At 38.6% G+C, this 27662-nt stretch overlaps 2 long non-coding RNA genes across 13 annotated transcripts in view; one reads left to right on the forward strand and one right to left on the reverse strand.

The window, feature by feature from the left end:
- Positions 1-7154: 7154 nt before the first annotated feature.
- On the reverse strand, positions 7155-10399 carry LOC122457940. 3 transcript variants are annotated; one of them, XR_006277717.1, is made up of 3 exons: positions 9665-10399; positions 7240-7885; positions 7155-7191 (listed from the first exon to the last, which is right to left on the reverse strand). It is a non-coding gene; the product is annotated as an uncharacterized LOC122457940 (long non-coding RNA). The 3 variants fall into 3 exon arrangements; XR_006277716.1 differs by lacking the exon at positions 9665-10399 and adding an exon at positions 7986-9633; XR_006277715.1 differs by lacking the exon at positions 9665-10399 and having other exon boundaries at positions 7240-9651.
- Positions 10400-12814: 2415 nt separating this feature from the next.
- The window catches only part of LOC119850115, a 67030-nt gene continuing 52182 nt past the window's right edge, over positions 12815-27662 (forward strand). For 2 of the 10 annotated variants that reach the window (XR_006277705.1, XR_006277701.1), the window contains exons 1-2: positions 12815-12953; positions 19686-19769. This is a non-coding gene — a long non-coding RNA (uncharacterized LOC119850115). Of the gene's footprint in view, positions 12954-16426; positions 16494-17467; positions 17547-19685; positions 19770-23976; positions 24121-24907; positions 24950-27662 lie in introns of those variants that run through there. The other 8 variants (XR_006277703.1, XR_005290718.2, XR_006277706.1 and 5 more) reach the window with 7 other exon arrangements.

A 27662-nucleotide genomic window follows, 5' to 3' on the forward strand; every position in this document is an offset into this window, starting at 1 on the left:
CATAAACAATTTTGCAACACAGACACAAATTTGCAAACCATTTTGGTGTCATCAAATCTGCATTTTTTTCTGGAAAAAAGTTTCAGTTGAAAAATTTCACCCAGCTCTACTCAACACCTTGAAAGATTGGGTCCTTTATTACCAGTTCGCCTTGAGTGATCTAACTTCAGTGGAAAACGAGAGCGCACAAAAAATCTCTCTCAAGACACTTGGCACTTTGCAGGCTGAAATTAATCCTAAAGGCACTGGAGATAGCTGAACCCTTCAGAAGGCCCTGGAATTGTAAGCTTTAACTGAGAGTGAAGGTCAGTTAATTATACTGCAGAAAAGCTATACACACACACACACACACACGCATAGGTATGCACATGCTGGTGAGAAACTCAGCAGTTATATTATACTCTGCCATAGAAACAAGGTATCTTAGACTTCAGAGATGAAAACCTCTTATTCATCCTTCAAGTCCAACTCTCTGTCAGTACAGAACTGTTCCATACAGCACTTTTAAGTAAAAATATTTAGCTGTTATTCAGCTACATTTTCTAGAGTGTTGGTAAGCCTGGTTTTAAAAGACCAAAGTAATGAGGTGTCCATCACTTTTCTAGGGAGACTATGTCACAGACTAAGACATTTGTGTAAAGAAGTTTTTCCTAATATTCAGTCTAACCTGTCTTTTTATTATTTCCATTTTTTTACTCCTAGGTCCATGTCTATGTACCACATCAAATAATTCCTCTTTCCCCCTTGGTGTTTATACCTTACAAATATCTGTAGACTATTTTCAGGTTCATTGCCTCTTCAGAGACACAAACTCTTCATCTTCATTTACCCAATCTATATAGATTCCCTTAAAGTTTCTTCATAAATCAATCCCTTCAACCCACTCATCATTTTGGTTGCTCTTCTCTGAACTCCTGCCAGTTCATCAATTAATGAATGGTAACATGCCATTTCTGTACCAGAGAACAGATACAAATTAGTCTTTTAATCAAAATGTGGAAATATTTACTCTGATATACACAGAGAAACACAGTGGGCTTTTTTCACTGCTGAGTTGCATCCCAGGTGATCCTACTGAGTCAAGTCCATCCCTAGTGTAACTCTGCTAAACTCAATACAATTTCACCATAGATTAATTTTGTCCATAGGATTGTATAGGGTGTATGTCATTGCTGAATTTGATCCATTTAATTAATATAACTGAGGTTAAATGAAATTCAGTGTCTCTAAGAAAAATGTGCTAATGGAAAGAAAACATTTTTCTGAATTAGTGATAATTTCTGAGTAAGCTTTACTTTTGGTTTAAATAGATGAATATTGATGTGCTTTATAAGTCCAATTATCAAATTAAACACAAAATTATTAGAGATTGAACTGCACTGCCTGAACCATTGTCACAAAATTGCACTCTAGTGGCCTGATTTTCATAGGTTTCAGAGTAGCAGCCGTGTTAGTCTGTATTCGCAAAAAGAAAAGGAGTACTTGTGGCATCTTAGAGACTAACAAATTTATTTGAGCATAAGATAGCTTAAGGCAGTGCAGTTCAAGCTAGCTTATGCTCAAATAAATTTGTTAGTCTCTAAGGTGCCACAAGTACTCCTTTTCTTTTTGATTTTCATAGGTTCTGAGTAAAGTTTGCGTGGAGGCTGAAACCACTCAGCTCACCAGACTGTGATCTGACTCAGATCAGCATACAAGTCTATAAAGTTAAAAACCACACATCAGGTTAAATATGAAAAAACTTTTAAGATATGCTTTGTTTTTCTCATGTCCTTCAATTTCTAGATTATAGAGGCCAAGGTATCACATGCAACAAATAGAATTGTGGTGGCTATGCCATGGCAAAATTAGGCCAATGGTATCTGTACAATAGGTTTTCATTGAACTGTAAAGGAAATTGCTCTTGTAAGGTACTAGTGAAAGGGTTTCACCCCTGCAGACTTGTATTCTGATTTGGCTCAGCTCAAAACCTGGTGAGATGAGTAGTTTCAACCGCCATATAATGCCAACTGCTGAAGAGGGTTCCAAGACCCAAAAATAGTCTTTAGCAAAGAGATTATGGGAGTAATGGTTTGACATTTTTATAACAGAGGAATGGGTTAAACAAATGACCAGGGAGGAAACCACACAGTTTATCCAGAGCAGCTGAAGAATAATCAGACTGGTTGATGCTATCATTTTATCTCCGGGTTCTTTAAAACGCTCAACATTTCACATCAGACTTCACGCAAAAATTGATTATCTGTTCAAATAAAAATATCTCTGTGGTATATAAACAACCTTTATCTTAAATACTGCAGCACAATGGTATTATAATATTATATAGTATTATATCTTAGAGATGAGAGATAAAGAGCTACTATTTCTAATTAATGAGCCATAGGGGGATGTTTGTAAATTTCAATGTCGTGTTGATCCTAAAGGGAAAACAAACTTTACTCTAGAGTTTACTTCTAGCAGAGAATCTTTCCTGGAGGCTTTCTACACTCTTTCCAGTCAGCTTTATTACATATAAAGAGCTTCCTGTTGCTACATAAAAACTTTATTTCAGTCTGGATATCTGAAAACAGGGTAGGGATGGAGCTGATGATCATGTTTATTTGCATTTACACAACTCCATTAGAGACATAAGGCAGCCAAAATAACCAAGAGTTAGATCTAGTCCATTTGGGCAATACCTGGAACAACCAAAAAGTTAGACCTAATCCATGGAACTATGCTTTTAAAATAAATCACCCAAATCTTTGAAGTATATATATTCGTGACACAGGGAGAATGCATTGTTTGGAGTGATATACTATGGAACAGATAACTTTTACCCATAAATCTTTGGAGCATAAAGCAGAGGGACTAATGGTAAGGCCTGTTTCTTTCTATTCATTCCTGTGCCAAAAAATTAAACCATTCACCATACTGTTTAAAAGGAAAGGAGAGAGCTTTCTTGTTAGCATTCAGAATGGTTCCTCCTCCTTTTACATAAATTGCTAAGTGAATGTCATATATTATTTTCATTTCCCCCCCTCCCCGATTCTGCTTGGTGACATCTGTAAGTCCAGACATCACAGACTTCACTGAAAGTCCTCAGAATTAAGGGTCTGATCCAAAACCCTTTGAAGTCAGTAGAAAAACTACCTCTGACCTCAGTGCACTTTGAATCAAGCCCTTACCTTGGTGTCATTGAGAACAGAATCTGACTTTTAGATTGTAGGAACCTCTCCAGATCTTGGTGCTTTGTAGTGTTTCCTGGTTGTTGTGAAAGGCCCAAACGCTCATAAAATACAGGAAGTGACATGCCTTGATTTTTACATCAGTTTATTGGCCGCATATAAGCGTCTAGAGTAGACCAAGGGAACATTGTTAAGGCACCGACATCCCAACACTCACACACTATCGTCAGATCCCCCTTTCTGTTACAAGTTATAGGACGCTGTAAGAGCAGTACTTTTCCTAAAATGTTCATTGTATTATTGAATAGATCCCAGATGCAAGGCTGTGAGAGAATAAGTGCTTGCATGTGCCTTCTGCATATCCCAGTTACCGGGCGGGCGTGTAATAAGCTCCTAAGGAGTGAGAGAAATAAGGAGTTTAGACCTTCTGAACACAGAGGTTCTCTCCAGCTGTCACTTCAAAACTATTCTCTCTTGCTCTTGTCTTCCTCACAGCTGCTCTGATCGCTTCAGATTTCCAGACGCAGAAGTGTGTCAAATGCGGGTCTCTCCTGTGTGGCTTTTCTGTGATAGGTTGTCAGCACTTCTGAGGCGGCTTCTCACAAACGCTTGCCCACCGTTCAGATCTTACTGATTGCCTCAATGCAGTATATCCACAAAACACAACTCTTCTTTTTGTCTTCCGCAGTCAGGTCGTTTTTTTTCAAATGCATACTGAGGATTTTCTGTAGCAAAGAATCCATCCCTACCCTCCCAATGTTAGCCAAACAAACCTAAAATATAGTGACATATTTCAGCAACTTTTAATTGCAATGTAGCTGCAACCGGAAGGGTTAATTAAGCAATCCTGCCGCTGAAAAGCGCACGGCCAATGTGACGCTTACATTATAAATCAGATGCCCTTTCAATCAAAAATTTAAATAAATAAGTAAATAAAATAAAGAAAGCACAAAATTGCAGGGTCTGCTGAATTTTATCCCCAAATTATCTTCCATCATTTTTCAATCCAGCTATATTATTTATAGTTTTATAATTCATGGGGAAATTCCAACTTACCTCCCCACCCCTCAAAAAAGTTAAATATTAGCGCAAATAGTGTTCTAGGTGTAACGTCTGATCAAATGGCTAAACACCAAATTATTTTTCTATTTTCTTCATACTTTTCGAAGGCAGGAGATAAAAGACCTTCTTTACAGGGTGTATTATTATAAACACTGACCACCAGCAGCTGCAGATGTTAAATGTAAGAATCACCAAAATATCAACATTTTAACTGCAACATTCTGAAGAGAAGCAAAAGAGGAAAGAAAGGTCTCAAAGCAGCCGCTGCCTGCTGCACGTGCACTGGTTTCACTGGTTAGGGTGTCTGCGGGATAGAGATAAGCCGTGGGTGCAACAACTAAGCTAACATTAATTATTTAGAGAGAAGTATTTGTCACTTTGCAAAAGTGATAATGCTATCTGTGGGGCTGGGCTGTTCGAAGAACAGGGCTGGCAATGTAAATGCTGCCAGACTTTCAGTTATGGTCATTCTTCACTTCATCTGCCATAACAATTAAGATATAGGCAGAGCAGTATTCAGTGCAAAATATGAGTTTTGGATAAGCGCTTCATTTTTAGAACTCCTCTAACGTATTCCTCATTAAAACAAAAAACTAAATAACCAAAAACCTATGTAATGGGCCCCAAAAATGTGGTAGGACAAATACATCCTATGACTTTCTATCTCAGCTGGGTGTCCCTGGCAAGAATTGAAGAAATGTACTTTGTACGCACTGCAAACCAGTTTTCTGTGTATAAACAAAGCTACCTACAGACGATTAAAATAAACTCAGTTGCACCGTCGATATTAATTCATACTTGAAGGGAAAGATGTATTTAAATGACAGCTCTCTGGTTCTCGATGAACGATCTATCACAAATGAAAGTTTGAAATGTCAAAAACACGCATTTCGGTTTTAGCGTTGCAAGAGGAAAAACTAGCTCAATTATTTCAATTAGGTACTAGATCTGGAAAGTTTCACTTATTTGTCAGCAATTTACAAGTTAATTTCCGGGTTGGTGTCATCATAATTTATGTCTTTTTGAATGTCCAATGACTCAAAAAGATAATGATATTCTCTACATGTGATGTTTTAGCATTTTTTATAATAATTGCCCATTTTCTGGAAGCCAAAACCTAAATAGGAAACAGCTTTGAATACACTATTTGCCCAGAGTTCTTGAGTCTGTGTCATTTGCTGAAGTATTTTTAAAATACTTCATTTTTACTATACCGTCTTGCTGGAGTTACACTGTTTACGTCACTAGGGAGTCAAATAGTCAAGTATTTGATATCCTGTTTATACAGAGTGATCACACCGACAAGAGTGTCGGGGTCTCTACATCTATTTCAAAATTGATATTTATTCTTTAAAATAAACGTAGAGACGCTTTTTTATAACAATAATGCCCTTTTTCTGATCCTTTGAACTTTTTTAAAAAATATAGTGTTCCACTTCTGTTAAAATGTGAGGTAATTCTGTACCTTATATTAAATGTTGAGTAACTGTTTATGTTCCAGGGGAAAAATAAGAGTACAGGAAGACAACCAGTATTCTGAACATTTGAAATGTTTACCATATGGGGCCATAACATGCATGCCCCGTGCACCCCAAGATTCATTGGAAGAATGTGGCTTTGAGCCCGTAAATCCTAATCAGAGACTCAGTTAGTGACTCTCTTTAATTTAGTGAGATAACTGGCATAAACCAAAATGAACATCTAATCCGTTATACAATGCAAAGGGCACTGGAAACCACAGTCATTCTGCAAAGTGGTACTTGTGCTGACCTTTTCATTGATAAACAATTAAATTTTTTAGAAGTTAACAAAGAGAATCTTAATATAATTATGCCACTATAGAAACATAACCTATACCTACTTGTAAAAATGAGTCAGCATAAAAAGCCATGTTACTTCTACATGCAAATCTAAGCAAGATTTAATATGATAGGAACAGGAAACCGATAACCTTACGATTCTCAGAAAAAAATAAACCAAAACTATAGCTTCCATGACATTTCAAAGTAAAAGTTCCTCAGAAAATAGAATGCTAAGAAATCTGACATCAGTAGGATGATTTTCATGTTTACCTTCTTTCAAACAAGTTGTCCATCAAACAGATATGTAGTTGTTCCCAGCAGTCAAATATTTTGACAGGTGGAACCAAAAGAGGAGACAAACAATATTTCCTTCCTAAAGTAAGCATTAAACAAATTGTATTACTAGTTCTTTAATGCACATACCCCTGGGGGTACAAAGAGGTCTTCCAGGGGGTACATCAACTCATCTAGATATTTGCCTAGTTTTACAACAGGCTATGTAAAATGCACTAGTGAAGTGAGTACCAACTAAAATGTCATGCAATTACTTGTTTATACTGCTCTATATACTATACACTGAAATGTAAGTACAAAATTTATATTCCAATTGATTTACTTTATAATTATATGGTAAACGTGAGAAAGTAAGCAATTGTTCTGTAATAGTGTGCTGTGACACATTTGTATATTTATGTCTGATTTTGTAAGCAAGTAGTTTATAAGTGAGGTGAAACTTGGGGTACAATACAGATCAGACTCCTGAAAGGGGTGCAGTAGTCTGACAAGGTTGAGAGCCACTGCTTCAGCGAATAGTTCCTCCTCTCCCCACATGTGGTTCATTATTAAAACAATATATTTCAAAAAAAAATCACATCCCTGGTTGAGTGTTTTGGCGAATGTTCCAAAACAAGAAACGGGGTAAGGCTTATAGATAGACTACCAACAATAAGGGAGATGCTGACCAAATCCAGATTATTTTATTTCATTACTTAGAGCAATATATGCTTAATTCAATATATAGTGACAAGCACATTTTCAAACACCCGCTAATTTACGTAAGCAAATCATACAGATCACATTTTGTAATTACATATACATGGATCTTTTTCTCTCTGTTTTTTTAAAAGCGATTTTGTTCCGGGACAGTCTAGTTCCTTGCACTTACCTTCTCCGAAACTTTATTTTACCGTCATTTGTTACCCTGAAACGTAATAAAAGGTTTACTTCATTATATTCTACATTTTCATTCCTACAATGTCACAATAAAGAACTAACTTTAGTTCTTAACATTTACAGATGCACACTACTGATAACAGAAATATTATCAAACACACGGGTGAAACAAAAGCTTTCAGAGATCCGATTTGATGCATATAAATCATCCAATCCTTAAAAACCTGGTCGGGCGTGCTTGATTTATGTGGTGGCAAAAAATACCCATGAAATTAAGCAGCCCTATGAACAGGAGACGTCCACGGACAGAATCATCTGGGGTTGAATTGTGTTAACTGGAAGCTGCTGATTCCTTCAGCTTCACCGTGAGGACTGAGCCCTGAAATGTAGACTGTGTCCATTTCCTCTGCAGGTTTCCCCAAACCATGTTTCGCGAGCCTTTTTTTTTTTTTTCGTACTGACTAAACGGATGTCTTGAAAGCGATTCGGTTTTTCCAATTGCCCCTGTGCGAGCCCCGTTCAGGACTCATTAACCCTTTCGACGCTTTGGACTCGAGAAATAGGTGCAAGGCTTTATTTCCCGGGGCTGACCCAGGTCCCCGCTTCGTGGAGCTTTAAGGGATTGAAATAACAGGGGAAACTTCAGGACTCCCAGAAAACTCCAATCCTTATTAAATAAAACTCCCAGGGATTGATTCAGATCTTCTAGTAGTATATATTTCGGTTTAGACACAGCAACGGGGTGTCGGATTATGCTGGCTGGCATAACCAAAACACCTACCTATTACCCACCCTCTCCCCTTTAAATATAGCTGATCCTCTTCCAAGAAGGAACCGTACTCACAAAACTTTCTCAGCTGTATTTGACAGAAAGAAAATGAGAGGTTTTAAATTGAGGTTTCTAACAATCTCTGTCCGTGTCAGGGAATATTTTTTTTTCCTTTTAAGTGGTTAAATTTGCTTTGTTTAGTGAGTGTCACTAAACTAGCATGAACCAGATATGGAGGTGTAATAGTGGCGAATTTTCCTACTTTAGGCTATAGTCTCACAAAGCATGAGCTAAGAAACACTGCTTGGATACATGCCATTTCACTGTAAAAAAAAAATGTATTTGTTCCTCCCCTCCCTTCCCCCTCTGAAATTAGAATTGACGTTTTCTGTTCTCGTTTCTGTTATAGGTGAAGAGGAGGTGGATTTCAATCGTTATATAGAAGCCTCGCTGATTTCATACTAAGAAGCAAGACTGAAATGTAACCACTTCAGGAAACAATGAGCTATTAAAAGCTATTTGTAAACAGTGCCGAATCAAATAAACATAGTTGTTCTAAAAGTAATGTTTTAAGTAAAGAAAGGTCCAGAATCTCATTAGAAGGAAATTGGATTTGATCTCCTTGACTGATTCTGAAATCTGATACTTTACTGAATGTGTTTGGGTTTGTTTGTTTGTTTGTTTGTCTGTTTGTTTGTTTGTTTCCCAAGAAAAATATAATAGCTTGCAAAAAGATGTAAAGAAAGGAACACTACAAATTGATCAGCCATAGTAAATCTCTTTTTAGAATCCATAAATTTAAGACTATGAATGTTGGCGTTTCTGTTTGACTGCTCGTGCTAACGACATGATTAAAAAATAATAAACAAAAACACAGAAAGCGTTTCTTTCCAAAAGGCGGAGTTTCCTAGGGTATTTCATCTGAACTCTTTTTGTCATTTTGAATATAAATGGCCGCGGAGTCTGACTGATTTCTTTAGACACTCGCTCGACACGAGTGGGGGTGTAGTGTTATATGTACTGATCACGGATCAAACTGCTAAAATGTGTCTTCTCGCTTCTTCAGTGTTCAACTGTGTGTTCCACATGCAGCCTCTTCAACTATGTCCAACTTCACTTCAAACATGAATAAACTATAAACCTTAATTAACGACATCGACATTTGATATATAGCCCTTGCACAGCTTGTATTAAAGTGTATTAAACAAGGAATACGGAAAACAATATGGTAAGGACTTTTGGTTGTGAACTTTACACACTCCCTACGGTATTAAGAAAAAAATCGGTATGTATCATGCAATAGCTCTTACCTACGTAACATCTATTATCTGATCAGCTAAGTTATCCGAAGCCCTTCTGAAAATGAAGTGCCATTCTTCTGATTACCTCCTTTCTAAACTTGGAAAATCTTATATTTGCTTAAATAAGCTTTTTACTAACAAATTAGCTATTAAAATAACCTTAAATTGAATCTATTCAGACTGTACTGAAAACCGCAACTAGGGAGGCAGTTTTGGCAATGCTAGATATGAGACGAGAATCGGATTCCATGTAACTTTGAATGGAGAGTTGTAGCCTTCTGGGTCCCAGGATATTACCAATAAAATATATTACCTCACCCACCTTGTCTCTCCATCTAACTTTGTTTATTTGTAAACATGGGACTAGCAACCACCAAATAAAGTGCTTACAGAAACTGTGGAAAAGAGCTCCACCCAAAAGATCCGTTGCTGACGGTAAGAATTGGAGTGTGTACAAGTTTGCAAGCTGGCTGTTCAGTGCTGACTCAGAACAGCAATGTAGGTCACAACGAGTTTCCTAGTTATCTAAATTCGAACAATTCAGCTTTTCTTTAGAGACTTCTAAAGCGCTGTTGTAACATTTCTAAACGCAGTGCTTTTACTGAAGTTTAACCTGTATCTGGGCAATTACATTAAGTTTGTAAGCCAAAGTTTAGAGTCTGCATGCTTGTTTTTTGCTATTCAATCATTTAACCTTCTGCTTTTATCCTCTGTCCATTCCCATCACAATAATCCATTTCATTTGTCCTAAAAGCGTATTTTTAAAAGTTGTTCCAATGACTCACAATTTTTTTCATGAATTTTAAGAAAAGCATTAAGTGACAGCCTTACTGTCTATTCAACTACTGTCTATTCAATTCTGGACTCTTACCAAGACTGTTTATTCATCGTTTACTCATTAGTTTGACTCTTTATTACCATCATTAAGTGTTCATAGAATTAATCGTGTACGTTATACAAAGAGCTATTAAAAACCTGCACCTTCTGAAAGGGCTTTCTCTCTACACACTGAAGGAACTCAGTCTTCCGAGTGACACCGAACATTGTCTATTTTCAGACTCGTTTATTTAAATTCTTTTGTTGTCTACTATAGCACGACAGAAAAAAATACTCATAGTGCTAAAGAAAAGTTCAGCGAGGATGAGCAAAGTGTCGGATGTTGCCGAAACAGCAGCAGCGGCAGCAGCGATGGAGGGAGCGGGAGATCTTATTCCCAAGCGCAAAGTTGCAAAGATCAACCAGGATCAGGATACAAGATAAGAAAATAACTACAATATATGTATTTATTTCACTGTCCTTCAGAGTTTTCTATTCTCATAAAAGTGAGCCACAGTATCAGAGTCCCTCCGCCACTTTGCATTAAGATGAGTTTGTGTGCGCGCGAGGGGGGGGGTGGGGATTTCAAAGTGACTATTGTATTTTTTTTCAAGAAAATAATAATAGGAAAACAATCCGTTGTAATGTAACATAAACAGTAGGAAATCATCCGGCCAGGTGCCGCAGGACACGATAGAAAAAATCTCGAAATCTCACCAGGTCCACAGTTTCTGTTCAAACGCAGTATATCTCCCTGCATGTCCATTGCATTTTTTTTTAGAACAATCACATCACTCGGTTCATTAGCACAAAATCGTTTAGCCTCACTTCTCTCCTTCAATTCCTTTCTAATGTGCAGCAGTATACATATATAGATGGCCTTTGTGCTAGCAGAAAGGATTTCTCCTTCTAAACATAGAAAGTTCTCAATCCTGCAGAAGTTTCATGAATGTTTCGTAGCGGTAACAAGAGACAGCGCCAACTTCTTGCTGACCCAAGGTAGGAACTTAGAGAGCGCTTAGCAGGTTCAAACAAGTCCGGTGCCTGGCCTCCCTTTCCATCCTTTAGGCACAGACTCTCACGCAGAGGGTACCACTGGAACCATCGCATCCAATGGCCCCTAAGAGACAGGTGACAATAAACTCCCTAAAAGCACATATTTTTTCAGCTTGTTAACGATACAGTTAAACTCACGGAAAGATCCTAGGTCCCATGTGATTTCATCCGTGCCAATTTATCTTGAATCATGGCATATCAGGGTTGGAAGGGACCTCAAGAGGTCATCTAGTCCAACCACCTGCTCAAAGCAGGACCAATCCCCAACTAAATCATCCCAGCCAGGGCTTTCAAGACTGACCTTAAAAACCTCAAAGGAAGGAGATTCCACCACCTCCCTAGGTAAGATTCCAGTGCTTTACCACCCTCCTAGTGAAAAAGTTTTTCCTAATATCCAACCTAAATCTCCCCAACTGCAACTTGAGACCATTACTCCTTGTTCTGCCATCTGTTACTACTGAGAACAGTCTAGATCAATCCCCTTTGGAACCCCCTTTCAGGTAGTTGAAAGCAGCTATCAAATCCCCCCTCATTCTTCTCTTCCGCAGACTAAACAATCCCAGTTCCCTCAGCCTCTCCTCATAAGTCATGTGTTCCAGTCCCCTGGACTCTCCGGTCACTCCGCTCACTGGTGTGCTTTACTAAACTATTTTAGCCCAAATGTGGAAAAATTAAATGTGTAGCAGAAAGAGGGGGCACAGCGATTGAAAACTGAGAACGTAAACAACACTTAGGACCAAGTCAATTTGATTTCGTTTCACTGGAAGGCCGTCTTCACAATATTCCTTGTTTATGTTCAGTTCAGAGGCGCTGTCCTTGGGCCAGAAAAGTTCAGTTTCATTTCTTGGATGGCGAAGGAGTCTTATAACTTCAACATCAGCTTTAAATGGAAGGTTTACATATTCTCTCAGCAAACACATTGTCATTCATCTCCAGGAATCTCCCCTGACATACTCTCCTCCCCTCCTACATGGTAGGAATGGAAAGGGAACTGTCATATATTCTCGGTGCACCTGCGGAGAGGAGAGGAAGTGTTCTATGGGTTTTAGCAATGCTGCTTCCCCTTTCTGCATACTAATCTCCTGCGAATTTGCCATGGTAGGGTTGTAACAAATTCGCTTTAGAACTCTTTTGAGGTAAAACAGACGAGTGTATTCAAATATATAAACATGAGACGCAATGGAGGAGAACATAAAAGTGGCAGCAGTGGGCACTGTGGCATGCACTTGTAATAGCTTAGGGGGTGACACTCAGGGAAATCCATTCCTCTGCACATATAAAACATAACCTGGATGCGAGCTCCAGAGTCCCTGAGTACGGGGAGAGTAGCTTCTCCCTGCTGCTGCTGTGCATGGCAAGGCAGCACTAAGCAGGCACTGAGCAGGCTGGTGCTCTCCTCAGACACGTGATTGAATCTGATCTCTGGCGCTGCTCAGTGGGGTGGCGGAGGGGAGGAGAGGAGGAGGTCGTAGTGTTGTGTACTTAAGGTCGCGTGTGTGCTGGGTTTTTCTCCCTCTCTCTCGGAGGAGTAAGTGCCACTGCTCCGCCTTCTCCTTTTCGCAATGTTGACGCAATCTATAAATAGTGGAACAAAAGGACCAACTTCCTCGCAGCTTTGCTGAAACTGCACAAAAAAGGCAACAGGGGGGTTGTTATTTTTAATTTTTTTTCTGGTTAAACAGCCGAATCTAGGGGTAATATCGCTACTGGAAGATTTTTCTTCGCTTTCTCATAATACTGGCAGCGTCCTGCAACTGGCTATTTTGCTTTACAGTGAGAAGGGTGTTTTTCCTCCTCTGACAGATCAGTAAGTGCAATTCAGATATTTCCTTTTGGGGGGGAAGGGAGGACTCCTGCTCTTCTATCTGCTACATTGCAAAGGCAGAGGGATAGAGAGGAAATAAAGAGGGGCTGGGATTTCAGAGCGGGAGCTAAGCCATAGTGGTTTGTTGTCACTGAACTGGAGGGGCATGCGAGTGTACGTGGGTCTCATACTGTAGGGGTGTGTGTGTGGTGAGGAGCTGGGTTAGTCGGGATATCAACTGTCACATATTACAATAGGTTATAAAAATAGGGATACTTACTGCCGCTTACGGAACAAAAGCTGACGCACTAACCCATATTAAACAGGCTTTTGTTAGAAGGGAAATGTGTGTGCGTGAGTGTCTTAGGGGGAGCTGCCTGAAGCAAGTTGCTATGTTAAAAAGGCTAGTAGAAGATTTGTTTACCGCCAGAGCTCATCGGCGTGTTTATTGAACACACGCCGTACTGGGCTCGCCTTTACCCAATCTGCTGCCGGAGCTGGAGACAGAGAGGATCTTCCACCTTTTCACAATCACTCAGGACTAAAAGGGAGTGCATTTGTGCTTGCTTGGGGGATCAGCCTCCCCCAATCCGCACGGCATGTTGTGGGCAGCTGATACCGAGCAGATATACCCCCTCCCCAGTAACTAGAGGCTCGGTGCAAGCGTAGGCAGCTACTGGCCAGGGAGAGAATTACATCATCCCCGCTCCAATTATGTTACCTTTTGAGCTCTGCACGGTGAGAGATCATGGAGGCAACGACATTGCTCTCACAGAAAGCGGAGGGGAAGGGAGCAGTGTGCCTGAGAGGGTCCCAGGCACACAGAGGAAGACAAGCAGCCCAGGCGCGCGCGCGCCCTCACACAGAGAGCTATAATGAGCAGAACCTACTGTTTACAGTGCTCACGCAAGCGTATTGTGACGTCATTTGATAGACAGCCAGTCCCTCCAGCCCGGCTCTGTCCAGAGCCTGACAACCGACTCTATATTAAGAAAAGAATGAAGTCACCGCCACCCTGACAACAGCAGGCGGCGGGCCCTTCCGCTGGCTCCCTCCCACCTTTCTCCCTCCCCTGGATTCTGAAGGAAGCCGCTCTGCAGTATGAAGGGACGGTGAGGGCTCTGGCTTCATAGCACCCCAAGAGGAAAGTGCCCAGAGATCCCCACTTCCTTCCAGAGAGCCAGCAGGAGGGCGGGCGAAAGAGGGAGGAGACACTGACCAGCCCTGTTGAGAAGGCGCCTCCTCCCATTGTGCAATAACATTCAGGAGTTACAAGCGGTTTTGTTTAGCTAGGGAGGGGACAGGCACCAGAGCCAGTCTTGCACAAGCAAGACAAGGGACAGAGCCTGTAGCCTAGCAGTAGCCTCTGGAACTCATGGGCCAATTTCTCTCATCCTATATCACTTCCACCTTCCATCTGTCTCCATTACATGGCTCCCAACACCCGGAAACTGAGCGGCAACAGCCTGACAGAAGGAATAGTTTATAGGTCGGACAATAAAGCCATGAAGGGACTTGTTACCCGTAAAACCTGCATCGTCTATTAAATAGCAGCCATCAGCATAAGGAAAAATTCTAGTGTGCTACAGTATAGTGCAAACCACTAAATGTATCGCTGTTTGGGGTCATTCCTGTACAATACTGGAGGTTGGTTGGTTTGTTTTTCAATAAGGGTGGGGCTCTGCTCTCAAATCGATAAGCAAACTTTTGAGAGTCACACAGAAGCTTTTCTGTATTTGGAGAAATGGGGGATGGATTCTAATTGGGCCCTGTTTTTCTGCGTTTTCTGAGGTTGGATCATGATTTTAAAATGATCTAATTTCAGTCCTTTCAAAATAGCAAAATCTATGATGAGTGGAGCTTTTCATTACATGCTAGTTCTGTTTGTTTAGCCTACCTCTGTTATAACAAGGAAAAAAAAAAAGCCTGGTCACTCAGGCTTTGCACAAATCTTAATAACTGAGAGATATTCTAATAGTTCCCAACATGTCTGTCTTTTGGTAATATGTTAAAGGAAATGTGTATCACAGGTGGTGCATTCTAAAGGCTCCAGAAGGTGTACTAATACAGTTCAGGATTTAGTAATAAACAAGTACAAAATCCATTGTTTTGCCTCTAGATTTAAAAGTATTGCTTACTGTAAAGTAGCTCTGTTGTAAAACTAGATTTCTAACATTTGAAATGTTTACCTTAGTATCACAGTTAAACCATGTTTGGGTGCTTTACATAATGATGATTAATTTACACTGGACATTTTAAACAAATACTGTATGTTCAAGAAGCAATTTATCACAAGAGATTTAAGTTTTATTTCTGGACACAGAACAGTTAAACTGCTGTCTCAAAAATTTTATATGAACAAGATAGACCACACAGGAAACCATCCTAGTGTTGTGAAATTCTTAGGAATATACTTTTGATACTGTATTACTTACAATACAAATGACAGGAACAATGGCATTTACTGGCCAGTCATAGTAGATTTGTGACAGGACAATACATGGTACACCTTAGTTCAAAAGTTAATCTCTGCACAAAATAAACATTTAAAAATAATAGAAAAGCTGTTTGAATACAGAGTCCAAAAATTAATCCTCACATCCTATCTTATTTTTTCCTATTTTATCATTTTAACATTATAAGATTACCAAAATATTGCAATGTATTCTTGAGACATCAAAGGCAATTTTTCATTTATTAAATTTGTCAAAATACTGAAGTAGTACTTACCCACTGCAAAGTCAATAAATCCATATCACACTAAAAACAACAAAAAGTGTTTTACAGACAGTGATATTTGGTGAAAAAAACTTTTTTTTCTAGTGCAGTAACCTAAAAATACAACTAAATAATAAACATTTACCCAGTGGAAACTGTAAGAATCATGGACTTCAGTTAGTGGTACATACAGTTTTTAACTTGTTGATGGTTTTGGTTTCTTCAAAGTAGTGTATTACTTTTTGAAGTTTGGGTGTTTCTGTTTGTGCAGAAAATAGACAGAAAAGCTTTGAGTTCCCCACTGTTACAAAAGTAAAAAGGAAGCTAAGTTTGAGCTGCTAAATTGGCAGTCTGGAATGAGTCAATAGTATCTCCTTTGTCCTGCTAGCTTTCTCTGTTACATTGTATCTTTGCTCTATTTCCTCTAAACAAGAAAGCAAGCATTTCACATTTAGGATTTCAAATTTTAGATATTTTTAATAAGGTTACATTTTTATAAACCTTGTTGTTTTCCAAATGTTTTATTGCACAAGATTGGAATACATAAACCTTTTCAGATTATGGTATATTAATAACAGTAACATGCTATCAATGACACTACACTAACTTTCATTAACCAAGTAGATAACTTTGTACATTTTTCAGCATATACTTAATTAGGTAAATTATTGTTGTCTTCTTGTTAATATACCTTCATAAGAAATCTAATGTGCACTTTTCCAAGCATTTCATAATTTCTGATTTGATACAAAAAACAGGTGAAAATTAGGACAAAAAGATTAAAACTGCCCTTTATCTCACTTGCTGCAGATTCCCTTGATGTGGGTAAGTCCCAGCAGGCAAAAAGCCATCATAGTTTACTTTTGCAACATCATCCTAGGAACTATACCTAAATATCATTGCACTCCAGCTATCTTCAGGTGGTGGACAGTCAATTAGGGATCAATGTCATCTTGGGTAAATTAGAGCTGCCCTTAGGGTGCTCTAACTTGTACCAGAGACAGGGCTGGGCAGAGATCAGAGAGCTATAACCAGCTACAGGATGGCTCCCCAACTCTGCTACATTTACCAGAGCTTTGGTGCATCAGAAAATCTGGGCCTAGCAGTTCATTCTGTCCTTGTAAGTAGTCTGAATGGTAGCAGTGTAAAATAAATTCCAGAGTTGTCAGTGTCTGGAAACAAGAAGTGGTTTAATGACTTAGCTGGTGGGGAGGTCTTTCAAAAGCTGAAGCAGGAAGTGTGGGGCCATCACTGTCACTATGGGATCAGTTTCTATTTACCTGAAATCCAGTCTGCTCTGAAACTCTGGCCTTTGGATTGGTATTATGTTGTACTGCAGATCTGTTATTCTCCCAGAGAAAATAAACAAATGTCAACAAAAATAGGTTGTGTGAAGGCACTAGTGTTCAGTAAATAAAATATGCATACTTTCTGTATTACACATATATATCCTTACTCTCATAAATAGTCTCATTTGTTTTAAATGTAAAAAATACACTGGAATTTAGAATCCGCTCTGTAGCGTACACATTAAAGAAAATTGAATTGTATTAATTCATTATGAGGATCAAATCTGTATTTCCATATGTACAGTGTGTAATTATTAATTACTTTTATGTTAAAATACAAAATGTTGAGAGTTCATTCAAGATAATACTCTGGGGTTTTTCTAAAAAATACAAACTTTATTTTTTAAAAGTTATTTTTTTCTTGTGATTACCTCAGCAAAATAAGCATAAGTGGGACATTCAGCACATGACTAATTTCAAATTAACCTCCCCTTCCATTCCCCTTTTTAGACTTCTAAAATTTGTTTCAGTGGACCGCTGATCTGCTGCAATGTCACAGCTACTGTGCTTCTGGTCAAGAGTTGTGCCAGTAAGTGGCAGGAATTATTATTATTTAACAGTATGATTTTGCAAAAACCCATGACATATAATGAAAGTCATATACTTGAGCCCTTATGCATCAGCTCCAGGCTCTAGCAGGGTTCAGCGGTAGCCGTGACTTTACAGTGGTTGGCAGTGAGTCCGTGCAATTTCAAAGTACCTGAAATAGGGGAGAAAATATTTGTTACATTTAATTATTTGTTAAATGCCCTTCTACTCCTTACTATTTGGGGTATCTCACACATAAAAACACAGTTAGCCCTTTAAAAAATTCTAGTTCTCCTTTAATTTTAGCTATTAGGTAGCAAATATTGAGGGTCATATTTTTCTCATGAATGAGATTTTTGTATTTGAAACAGGACAGAATATACCTCTAAATTTTAAAACAAAAGCTAAATCAGGTTATTTCTATATCTGATTTTTGTTTACTGAAAGAAATACATTTAATCTATTATGTGTTATTAATGCAGCACTTGGAAAATCTATTCATCCACTTTCCAAATGAGAGTAAAAAAATTTCTCTGGTGAGCATAGGAGCTTAAGCCATTAATATCTGCAGCTTTAATTTAAAAAATAAAGTACACTTCTGTTCTCTATGTTGTGAATATTACCATAGTTTACATTTGGAGAGTTAACTGATGCAGTATTGTCCTCCTGGATCTGCAGGCAGACGGTTCCAGTGCCTCTGCTGCTGCTCATCACTTTATCAAGTAGTAGCAAAGTGAAATTAAGAAGGCTCTGCAGAGATGAACTTCTGTAGTTCAGAGTCTTATGACTAACTGTGAAATTGTCAGTCATGTCAATATCATATTGGTGTATCTGTCTGGCAAAACTATTAACATCAGAATGAGGTACTACAGTTATTCATAGGGGTAGGGGAATACGGGATAAAGAACAGATAAAAGAAATGGAGGCTGAGGGAGAAGTAAAGTAGCACAGACTCAACCACCCTCTCAAAGAAGCCACAATGCTCTCGAAAAGTGGAGAAGGGTTAGAATCCTCCCTTTTCCCTTCCAGAAGCTAGAAAGGGATGAAAGTTATGATTCGTACTGACTGGCAACTATATGCAACATCTTTATAGAAATCTCCGTACACCCTCTCATTTCTAGTAACTGGTTATGGCAGGGAGCTCCATCTTTAGTCCATTCTTCCTGTCCCCCTCTTTTGTATCTATTTCTGGTTTGTGGATTTAGTCCTCTGACTAGTACCAGTAAATATCTAGTATAATTTTCAAGTCCTGCATTAATGCTCCATAACAGAGTCATATACTTAGTATTTTGAGAATAAAAGCAAATAAAGCTGGCAACATTAATTTTTAAAGATAACTACTACATATGTGTAATTGCTTTTAATAAGGTTTTCTATTATATATGTAGAGTCATTCTTAATATTGTACATGATATTACTGTACAGTATTGAATATCACCGTACATGTAATATTGTACATGATATTAGCAATTGCAGGGTATTAAATAATGCACTTTTTTAAAAAATGTATAAACATGCACTTAACACAGGCTACAATTATGCACGTAATACAGATCACAAAGTAGCCATTCCAACATGGCAGGTGTCTGTCAAGTGAATAATATACACTTTTAACCTTACATGGAAGATTTAAAAAAGAAATATAAACGCAGAAAACTTTAAAAAAACACTACGCTTTTAAGACAAACTGGCAAAATCCAGAATATTCAATATTCAGTATTTAAACTACTGTTTTACATGTGTTTTAACTTTTAATTTGCCTATTACTGATTGAAAGTTACATGCATGTGAACAACCTTTGCTTACTAAAATCACTAATTTCACCTAAAATATCCATTATATGATACTGTTTGATTGAGTGTTACAATCTTCATGTACTATTGACTAAATACAAATTTTTGGCAACCTTTCCATGTAAAATCTATGAATTGTTATAGGGTCTCATCCTGTAAACCCTTCTCACACAAGAAGTCCCATTAAAGTCAATGGGACTATTTGCATGAGTAAAGGCTACCTGTCAGTTTGGACTTTACTTCATCTCAGTTTTGTAATGCTGATCTGTAGGACAAATACTGAGAAGAGCCAAAAAGAAAAATGCTAAATAATTAATACAATTATTTGCGTTTTGTAACTCCTACAGATTTTTCTCACTTAAAGCATTAGAACAACGACTCAAATGCCAATGCGGGAATATGGAAAGGAGGGGGAAGCTCATAAAAGTACTGTAAGTGTATATATGGTTCCTAGTAATAGAGTAATACAGGCTAGATTGAGCCCAGCCTTGCATGTCTACAAGAGGGCTAAAGGGACTGTGAACGGTGGTGCACAAGAGTCCTTCCTCAGAAGGTGCAGACAGAACTGTAGTCTCTGAATTCAGGGGAGCGAACCAGCCCCAGAAGGAGAAGGAGGAAGTGGGGCTATATGTCATGTCCGTCCATGTCCCATCTCCTCCTCTCTCCCCCCGCCCCCCCGGACAGCTGCAGAGAAGGGAGCATACTCCACTATGTTAAGAGCTAGTGGAGTATGAACACTCTGCCTGTGCACTGGGGAGCTCTTGGAGAGATTTTCTCCCAGAGCTCCCCCCTGAGAAGTTTCTATGCTCTGCAGCACCCCTTACTCAAGACTGTGCCTTAAAGACAGAATTGAGCCTTCAGTTAGATACTGAGTATTTCTCTGTACATGTGCAATATTTTTTAGGGAGGGATACCAAATAGAATGTTAATTAACTTACCTTAGATATAGAGTTTGTACGCTTCATGCTTATGAGAGCCATTAAACAATACATTATTATATGTATCAGCACTGTAGACAAAGGTGACCTGCAAATATAAAATCAAGAATCAAGCAGCTTTAATATGATTTGCTGAATATCCTCAAATAAGCAGAGTTAATTGACGCATTAGGAATGTAAACCTTGTTCCCTTCACCCCCATTCCCTTAGATCCTCAGAAGTTGAAGATTGCTGGCTACAGCTCTCTCTGACACTTCAAACTGAACTATACTGGTGATGTTACATCAACATCAAGATGGAGGAAGGGTGGTCTTGTGGCCAAGACACAGGGTTGGGAGCTGAGATTGGGGATCATATTCCTCGCTCTTTCCCAGACTTCCATGTGTGGCTTTTGGCAAGACATGTAGCCACTCTGCACTTCAGTTTCCCAAATTATAAAATGAGGTTGATTAACACTTTTGTACCGCACAAGGGTATTGTGAGGCTAAATTCATAAATATTGAAAGATGTTCAAATACTACAGTGACAAGGGCCATAGAAAGTCTAAAACACCATCAAATTTAAAATAATTAGGAACATTTTGTTTAACTGGATATTTGACATAAAACTCATTGGTCGGGAAGCAGATTGTTGAGTTAACCATGGCCATTAAAGATCACAGATCTAGGACATCTGGAAAGATCTAGAATCAAAGCTCCCCCTGAGAAGGGAGCTCATAGTGTATCACCTCTCCAGAAAATTTTTTTCAAAATTACAATGGGTGACACCCCAGGCTCTGGCCTTGTATGCTGGGGTAAAAGGGTCAGAAAAGTGTACAGAGGTTCTAAAAGCCTCTTATTTGGCCAGGGTAGGATACCCCGGCTTAGGAACTGAGGAAAACAGTCATAAGGCTGCCTTCTGATGAACCTCTCCAAAGCCCTGGAGCAGAAGGGCATGCCTGGAGGTGGGAGGATTTGTCAGGGGTTGAGATTCAACATTGCAGAGATTCTGGGCAGCACTCTGGCTAGGAGGGCTGCTCAGGGAGACTGTCATAATTTAGGCCTCTGAGGCTGTCTGCATTTAAGCCTGGGGCCGTGGAGCAGCCCAGGATCGAGAGGGTGCAAAAGTGATTTAAAGCCACCTCAGGCCCATCTGGGTTGTGAGTATTGTGCTGTGTCTCTTCGAAAAGCAGTGCAGAATCTCACCCAAAATGTCTAAAAGAGCTTTGAGACAGCTGTGGATGAAAAGTGCTCTATAAGTGCTAGGTATCATTACTATTAAAAGATAATTATAACAAACCAATTGCAAAGTGGCAAACATTTTAACTGAAAGGAAGGATCATCTGTACTGATAGATTCTGTGTTATGAGAAGACAAATTAGCAGGTAATAGCAAAATTGTCCTTTTATTCATACATAAAAATCTATCAGTCTGGAGAGAAAGGCTGTTGGGAATTAGCAAGCAAAATGGGATGAAGAGCGGGAAAAATAAGGAAGGAAATAAGATTTCATAGCAGACTACTGACCTTGGTGACTAAAGGCTCAATCAAACAAGGAAACAATATCCACCTTGTAATTCTTTGTAAATGAATGGATCAATGCCCAGGTCATTGCTCTTCAAATTTTGTCACAGACACTCTACTTTTCTCTTCCCACTGATCTTTTGAGGGGGTCAACAACCATGGTGATCCAGTGGATATTGTGTACTTGGACTTTCAGGAAGCCTTTGACAAGGTCCCTCACCAAAGGCTCTTAAGCAAAGTAATCAGTCATGGGATAAGAGGGAAGGTCCTCTCATGGATCAGTAACTGGTTAAAAGATAGAAAACAAAGGGTAGGAATACATTATCAGTTTTCCCAATGGAGAGGGGTAAATAGCAGTGTCCCCCAGAGTGCTGAACTGGGACCAGTTCTGTTCAAAATATTCATAGATGATCTGGAAAAAGGACCAAACAGTGAAATGGCAAAATTTGCAAAGGAGAGAAAATTATTCAAGGTAGTTAAGTCCAAAGCAGACTGTGAAGAGTTACAAAGGTATCTCACAAAACCAGGTGATTTGCCAACAAAATGGCAGATGAAATTCAATGTTGATAAATGCAACATTGGAAAACATAACCCCAACTACACATACAAAATTATGTGGCTTAAATTAGCTGTTACTATTGAAGAACGAGATCTTGCAATCATTGTGTATAGTTCTTTGAAAACATCTGTTTAATGTACAGCAAGAGTCAAAAAAACTAACAGAATGTTAGGAACCATTAGGAAAGGGACAAATAAGATAGAAAATACCATAATGCCACTATATAAATCCATCGTATGCCCACACCTTGAATACTGCATGCAGTTCTGGTCACCCCATCTCAAAATGTGTACATTAAAATTGGAAAGGGTACCGAGAAGTGCAACAAAAATGATTAGGGGATGGAACAGCTTCCAGATGAGGAGCGATTAAAAAAACTGGGACTGTTCATCTCGGAAAAGAGACAACTAAAGAGGTATATGATAGAGATCTATAAAATCCTAAATGGCGTGGAGAAAGTTAATAAGGAAATGTTATTTACCCCTTCACATAACACAAAACCAGGGGTCACCCAATGAAATTAATAGGCAGCAGGCTTAAACGAAACAAAAGGAAATACTACTTCACACAGTGCACAGTCAACCCGTGGAACTCGTTGTCAGGGGATGTTGTGAAGGCCAAAATTATAACTGGGTTCAGAAAAGAATTAGATAAATTCATGGAAAAAGGTCCATCAATGGCTATTAGCCAAGATGGTCAGAGATGCAACCCCATGTCTTAAGTCTCTGACTGCCAGAAGCTGCAAGTGGACAACCAGATATGGATCACTCAATAAACTGCTATGTTATGTTCATTCTCTTGAAAGCATCTGGTATTGGCCACTGTTGGAAGACAGGATATTGGACTAGATGGACCACAGGTCTGACCTAGTATGGCCATTCTTATGTTCTTATCCTTATCTGCTTTTCTTTAATAATACACTGCTCTAACCAATTTAGATATGATTGCTTTATATACTCTGTTGCCTTTTTTTTTTAACCAGTATACACCAGAAATAAAGTATCTTATTTTCAAAAGTCTTCCATCATTTCTAGATTATATTTTTTGGCCCTTCTCACATCCAGAAAATGAAACTTCAATGTCCTTAGGATGAGAAAGGCTTAGGTGAATAATGGGATAATAAGTGAATAGTGAATAATATGAAAAGATAAGATTATTTTAGGGAGAAACTCTGGGGCTATGAAGAAGACTATCTTATTAAGAAAATAAAGAAACCGTTCCTGAATTGAAACTGTTTCTGGAGTTCAAATTCTCTCTGACAATGTGACTCACTGAAAGGGGAAAAACCCAGCAACTTTAGACAGCGGTTCAAATGGAAGCTCCATCAATGTAGAGATAAGCAAATTTAAGTTCCAACAAGCCATAAAATATTTAATTGATGGCTGAAACTTTGGAATGGCTTTGATACATCTTGAGATGTGAGGGTGAATTGCTACACTGTCTGCATCTAGCAAGTCTGAGAGCCTCAGATGCTGAAATCTGCGCACCAAAATAGTTGATTGTAGATTCTGGACATAAATTAATTCCTTGATTAAAGAAAGACATCCATGAGTCAAAAAGAACTACTGAACTGAAGGAGGTTCAGGCCTTAAAGTTCCATATTGCTAATTTTAATTTCTCTGGGTTGACAGATCAGTAGGTCCCCTGGAGTTGGAAGCATCCATGACAAATGAAGAAACATCTCTATGATGTGATGGACTAGTCATATGAGAATACCTCTTTTTTCTATGATTAGAGCAGAAGAGTTTTAATTTCTTGTTGTTGCTCAAGGCAATCTGGTTGATGGTAAGTATCCCACAGTTCATGACAATCTCATTCAAGATAATCTGATTTAGCCCAATTTTCTAAGTTGCTCTTTAAAACCTCCAATGATGGGGATTCCGCAGCCGGCCTTGGAAGCCTATTCCAATGCTAAACTATCCTTATAGTTAGAAAGTTTTTCCTAATAACTAATCGAAATCTCCGTTGCTGAAGATTAAGCCAATTGCTTCTTATCCTACTTTCAGTGAGCATGGAGAACTGTTGATCACAGTCCTCTTTATAAAAGCCCTATTGGAAGACCGTTACCAGGTCCTCCTTCAGTCTTCTTTTTGCAAGACTAAAAATGCCCAGTTTTTCAACTGTTCCTCATAGATTTGGTTTTCTAAATCTTTTATAATTTTTGTTGCTCTCCTCTGGACTCTCTCTCTAGTTTGTCCTCATCTTTCTTAAAGTGTGGCACCCAGAACTGGACATAGTACTCCAGCTGAGGCCTCACCAGTGTTAAGTAGCACAGAACAATTACCTCTTAAATCTGCATATAACATGGCTGTTAATACACCCCAGAATATTAGCATTTTTTGCACCTGTATCACATTGCTGACTCACATTCAGTGTGAACGACTATAACCCCCAGATCCTTTTCTACAGTACTACTGCCTAACCAGTTATTCCCCATTGTATAGTTTTGCATTTGAGTTTCCTTCCTAAGTGTAGTACTTTCCACTTGTCTTTATTGAATTTAATCTTATTAATTTCAGACAAATTCTCCAATGTATCAAGGTCCTTTTGAATTCTAATCTTGTCCTCCAAAGTGCTTGCAACTCCTCCCATCTTGGTGTCATCTACAACTTTTGTAAGCATACTTTCCACTCCATTATCCAAATAATGAATAAATATATAATGTTTTTTGAGTGGTAACAGCTAATTTAGACACCATCATTTTATATGTATAGTTGGGATTATGTTTTCCAATGTGTATTACTTTGCATTTATCAACATTGAATTTCATCTGCCATTTTGTTGCCCAGTCACCCAGTTTTGTGAGATCCTTTTGTAACTCTTCGCAGTCTGTTGGGACTTAACTATCTTTAATCGGAAAAGCATAAGAACAAATACCTTAAAAAAATTTTTTTTTAGTTAAAACACCCACTTTAATGATTGACTTTGTCCTTAATGTATAAGACTTGAAGCAGCTAACAGGTTTATGCTGTTACTGTTTCTTACAAGAATAATAGTAACTGACTCTCATACAGCACTTTTCATCAGTGAATCTCAAGGTGCTTTACAAATGAGGAATGTATCATTACCCCCACTTTACAGATGGGGAAATTGAGGAACAGAGAGGTGAAGTAAAACAGCAGGCTACTGACAGAGCTAGGAATAAATTCAGATCCCACAGGTGCCACTTTAGTGCCCTATCCATTAGGCCACTCTGCTCTGCACAGTAGTAAATCATTGGACAACTCTCTCACGTTCTCTAACTTCTAAATTAATTTTATTACATACAATGAATAAAAAAGACATGTATTAATCAATACTTTGAATAGACAATTTATGCAAATTATTCTCATTTCTTAAGTATCCCTGCTCTTATATTCTTCTGTCCCATACTTTAGGCTCCAGCTCAAGTATAAGAGTGATTCTGGTTAAAACACATCAAGGGCATGAATGCTGATAACATGCTCTACACATATTTTTGAATATTGTTTGTGTGCCGCAAAATGAAAAATATTGAAGTTTAGAACAGAAATATGAACTACACTTTTTTTTAGTACCACTAACTAATTTTATTTGATGATTAATTTATCATAGGACCAGATGCATGGATACTTTTACTGTATTTAGGTTTTGTTTGTATTACTAATTGCCTTTATTTACCATGAAAAAAACCAAACAAAACAACACATAGGCTGTTAATCTTTAACCACAAATAGTAAAAATAAGCACAGACCAGTTGTATTTTTGTTTAGGGATCACAGACTTTTTCAGTCTGTCAATCTGGAGCAGTGGTGGGCAACCTGCATCCTGTCAGGGTAATCTGCTGGCAGGCCGCCAGACAGTTTGTTTACATCTGCATGGCCACCCGCAGCTCCCAGTGGCCACAGTTTGCCTTTCCCGGCCAATGGGAGCTGCAGGAAGCAGCACAGGCCACAGGGACGTGTTGGCCGCCGCTTCCCACAGCTCCCATTGGCCGAGTACAGTGAACCGCGGCCACTGGGAGCTGCGGGTGGTAGTGCAAATGTAAATAAACGGTCTGGTGGCCTGCCAGCGGATTATCCTGATGGGCTGCGTGTGGCCCGCAGCCTGCAGCTTGCCCACCACTGATCTGGAGTGTGCACTGATCTTTAGTGTGCAACATGCTTCTAACTTGCTTTTTGCTGATTCAACATGGGTTTGGAACAGTCCATCAATAAAAGTTTATATATTAGAATGAGTAAAGCTATACAACAAAATGTAAGAAAAGATCAGACCACACTCCAGAGTTTTGTCAGATAATTATATTTTATTTAATCACAAACTAATAATTATGCAACAAATTGAGCATACTTTTCAATAGTTTTGTCAGAGTAAGGGCTGCAGTATTCCACACTATATACAAAAACTATGAACAAAAGAGGCCAAAATATTGCACCAAATGTTGCAGTGGCAGTTTTTCTTGACATTTTACTTCCAGATTCCTGTCTTCACACAAGTCTCCTTTATTCTTACATTCTCTCTTCCCCAAAGATAGTTTCTCTCAAGAATCTCCAAATTATTTACTGCAAAAATCTTAAAAACTTCAAATAAACATAAGCAAATGTGGCTTTGACATTCATTTATCAGAAGTAACTGGTCAAGTCATTTGAGGCCTCCATTGCTCAGTCCACTAAAACACAAATCAGGATGGCAAACATGAACCATGCCTAAGTCTCCAGGCTCTGCATTTTACCCACCTTGCTGGGCCTGGGTTTATGACCACATCTAGCTTAGATTTTTTGCTTCTTTGCCATACTTCATTTGCATAGACCAGCAAGCCATACCCACAATCACATATGAAAATGTTTTCTAAGATGTGGTTTCTGCAGTTAGGTTTTGCTTTTTAATATTCATAAATACAGGTTATGCACAGGTTAGTTTAATAATGTATTCCTAAAAGTTAGTAGTTCTTCTAGCTAATCTAATCTATTTATCTATAAAGCATCCAAACACTATGGTACCTCAGTGCAATCTTTTCCTTCATACTGTGTTGTGTTTCTTAAAATACAAGCTGTACTGTCAGAAGACTGGTTAACAAGAGAGACCTGTCCTTCTTATTAACTTATACAGGGCCTGATCCAATGCCTATTAAGTCAACAGGAATCTTTCTACAGATTTCGGTGGGCACTGGATCAGGCACATAGTTCTCTTTTTCTCTGAAATGAAACTTTTCCACTAATGGCTGCATACTGCCTCCAGCAGTTTAACTTTCCTTTATTCCTATATACAAGAGAAGATATATTCCTTAGTAGATGATTAGAAGATGCAGAATTAGAATTTCCAGATTGAAATGTTCAGCAATCTGATTTGCTGGGGATGTAGTTTTAGAG

Source organism: Dermochelys coriacea, chromosome 1, assembly GCF_009764565.3.
Source record: "Dermochelys coriacea isolate rDerCor1 chromosome 1, rDerCor1.pri.v4, whole genome shotgun sequence".
Lineage (NCBI taxonomy): Eukaryota > Metazoa > Chordata > Testudines > Dermochelyidae > Dermochelys > Dermochelys coriacea.